Genomic DNA, 3899 nt, shown 5'->3' with positions numbered 1-3899 from the left:
TCAGAGAAGTTCGTCTATGTGGGCCAGTATATTTTAGGTGGATGTATCCGTTTGAAAGATATATGAAAGTGCTGAAGGGGTATGTTCAGAATCGTACTCGTCCCGAAGGTTGCATTGCTGAGCGGTATATAGCTGAAGAAGCGGTAGAGTTTTGTACTCAGCATTTATCTGATGTTAGTACAGTTGGAGTGCCTTCAAGCCAAAAGATGGGAGTTTCAAAGCCATTATCAGGTTGCACAGTGAGCGTAGTTGATCAGGACCTGTTGAATCAAGCACATCTATATGTCTTGGAGAATACGGAGGAAGTCCTACCTTATATCGAGTACGTATGAGTTTTATTCTTTAAGTTTCCATTTAAAATTATTTCTTATGTTTATCTTATATATTTGGGACCGTAATGCTTGAATTTTTCGTGTCATGTAGGCAACATATGATCCACATCAAGACTGCTTATCCAAAATTTAGAAAGAGAACAAAGTGGCTGCAGGATAAGCACAATAGCACTTTCATTCAATGGCTACGCTTCAAGGTATATGTTGTTGAATAACGTATTTCTCTTTTAATTTTCTTCTTATTTATATGTTAGGATGAATTAAGATATGATTAATTTGCAGGTTCAAAGTGAAGTTGAGGAAGACAATCATGGCGTATCAGAAAATTTAAGGTGGCTAGCAGCTGGTCCAAACATGTCAGTGCCATTATATAGGAGCTATCTTATTAAAGGTATTAAATTCAATATCAAGGCACAAGATGATGTGCGGACAACTCAAAATAGTGGAGTTTATTTACTTGCACATACCATGCAAGTTGCTAGTGCCAAGGATAAAAACCCAATTCTCTCAAATATGGGTTTCTATGGTGTCATTCAAGAAATTTGGGACCTTGACTACCAAAAGTTTACAATCCCAGTCTTTAGGTGTGATTGGATAGATAGTTCTGGTCTTGTAGTCGACGAACTTGGATTTACCCTTGTAGATTTGAGTAAAATTGGACATAGGAATGACCAATTTGTTTTGGCTTCTCAAGTCAAACAAATATTTTTTGTTGACGACCCGATGCATCGTGGTTGGTCGGTAGTGTTATCAATGCCTAGTAGAGAATATAATGATGTTATTGGTGATGAAGTATTAGGTGATGTGATAATTGAGTGTGAGCCATTTACTAGAGGGATGCCAAATGTTGACACATTTGATGAACTGGTAGGTGAGTTAGGCGGTCAAAATATTCGAGATGGGTGTGAAGATATATGGATTGAATGATGCTTATGTAATTGGCAGTGTATGACATTAATTTTGTAATATATTGTAATATGATTTCTTCACTTTCTACGTTCAAATAAAACACGACGTTATTGTGAATCAGTTATTCAGCATATTTACCGACGTCTTAAAGCAACGTAACAATGAAGAACCACGACGCTATTGTGAAGCAATTATTCAGGATATCACGTCGGTGAAGGATAAAGAACCGCCATGTAATTCAAAATAACACGACTCCAATCCCATAATACCGACGTCTAAAAAACGAGATATGTAATCTGAACGTTAAAAAATACGACGTCATCATACATTTTCCACGTCGCAAGTTCTTTTATAAACGAAGAGGAACGAAATTAATTCCGACGGAAATTCATTATAACCGCCGTCTAATAACAATTAAACGACGTTATTTGTAATACGGCTCCCATCATAATCTACGCCGTCTATATGTTCTGTAATACGGCTCTCATTTATTTGGAACCGACGTTGTTTAGACGTTCAACGTCGTCTATATTATTAAGTGCGTCGTGAGTAATGAATACATATAAATACAACGTCGACTATATAAATGTATACGTCGTAAATAATGACACTGACAACTATTTCCACGTCATCTTTTTTAGATAAAATCGAAGTGGAAAATTTATTTCACGACGGTTTTTTGTAAATAAGAGACGTTGTAGAACTTTAGCAGACTAAACACGTCTGTTTTTATTGTTTTCCGACGTTGTTGTATTTAACAACGTCTAATATTTATGGTCGTTGTTTGTTTCTGAAAATAGGACGTATAAATTTTTTAATACGACTCTCATATATTTGTAACTGACGTTGTTTAGTTTTTCAACGTCTACTATAGAAACACATACGTCGTAAATAATGACACTGACAACTATTTCCACGTCATCTTTTATCGAAAAATCGAAGTGGAAAATTAATTGTACGACGGTTGTGTTTATATGTGCGACGTAGTAGGTATCAATAACGTCGTCTTCTAATGTATTTAAAGACGTCATATTTTTTATTGTCGTGAAAATTATATTTAACGTCGGCGTATTTTTATTGTCGTCGTTGTATGTCTATCTTGCGGCCTTGTTCTCTTAATATGTGTCATATTTTCCCTTTTTAACGACGGTCTTTTTAGAGAATTGGTCGTCTATTATCATCCTCGATTGCTTTTTTTAGATCTTTTTGCAGTACAAAGACGTCGTTTTGTATTTTTTGATGACGTTGTATTGTTTAACAACGACGGTTATTTAGCGTCGTGGTTTATGAGGGAAAAGATGACGGTGGATTCCACGACCATTGAAAAACCAAATACACGACGGTGATTTACCGTCGTCTTTTTGCTTTTTTGTAGTAGTGCACTCCAAGCCTCTGCTACTCCAGAGACCCCCTTGTAAGTGGCAACAAATCAAATGAACATACTTTTGCATTTGAGTCCATGGCTACATCAGGTACAACTGGTTATGCATTGAATGTTTCTTCCACCTCACCCACCAGTAATGTCCGGATTATTGATTCAGGCGCCTCTGATCATATGACATGTGATTCGAATAAAATCACATCTTTGTCTCCATCTTCATAGTCGGTATTATCCAATGCAGATGGTAGTTCCTCTACTGTTGTCGGGGAGGGTTCTTTATCCCTTACAGATTCGTTACACCTAGATTTAGTACTTGTTGTGCCGTCATTGGATTTTAATTTGCTATCTGTTGCGCAAATTACTCATGCTCTTTTTTGTACTGTAACGTTTTGGCCAAATTGTTGTATTTTTCAGGACATCCTCACAAGGAAGATAATTGTTTATGGTACTAGAAAGGGCAAGCTGTATTTTCTGGATTTGGCATCAAGTGGTGAGACTCGGATTTCTCAAGCCTTCAAGACTAGTGGAGATTCAACTGAGAAAAATCAGAATTTTATTTGGTTGTGGCATAAACAGTTAGGTCATGCCTCCTTTGGATATCTTAAAAAGTTGTTTCCTTCATGGTTTAGTGAACTTTCAGATTTTAATTTTAAGTGTGATGTTTGTGAACTAGCAAAAAGCCATCGAGTTTCCTTCCTTTTGAGTATGAATAAAAGTACGGTGCCTTTTACAATTGTTCATTCTGATGTTTGGGGTCCTGCTCCAATTTCTACTTCTTCTGGTGCTCGTTGGTTTGTTACCTTTATTGATGATTGCACACGTATGACTTGGATTTCTCTCTTACAAACCAAGGGGGAGGTGTGTACCACATTTCAACAGTTTTATAAGATGGTAGACACTCAGTTTCATGCAAAAATTAAGATCCTTCGTTCTGATAATGGGGGTGAATTTGTGAATTATGATCTTTGTCAGTTTTTAGAAGCTCATGGAATTGAACATCAACGAACATGTCCATATACTCCTCAACAAAATGGGGTAGCAGAGCGCAAAAATCGTCATTTGTTAGAAGTGGTTCGAGCTTCATTGTTTGATGCTCAAATGCCTCGTTCTTTTTAGGGAGAAGCAGTGTGTTCTACTGCGTATCTTATTAATCGGGTTCCCTCTAGTGTCTTGAACTTCCAAACACCATTACAAGCCCTTCGTCAGTTTTGTGCCCTTCATTCCACTCCCAATTTGGAGCCACGAGTTTTTGGATGTGTAACTTTCGTTCATCTTTA

This window comes from Prunus persica, chromosome G2 (assembly GCF_000346465.2).
Source record: "Prunus persica cultivar Lovell chromosome G2, Prunus_persica_NCBIv2, whole genome shotgun sequence".
NCBI classification, from domain to species: Eukaryota; Viridiplantae; Streptophyta; class Magnoliopsida; order Rosales; family Rosaceae; genus Prunus; species Prunus persica.
The sequence above is the reverse complement of the archived record's forward strand: the minus strand, read 5'-3'. Positions refer to the sequence as shown.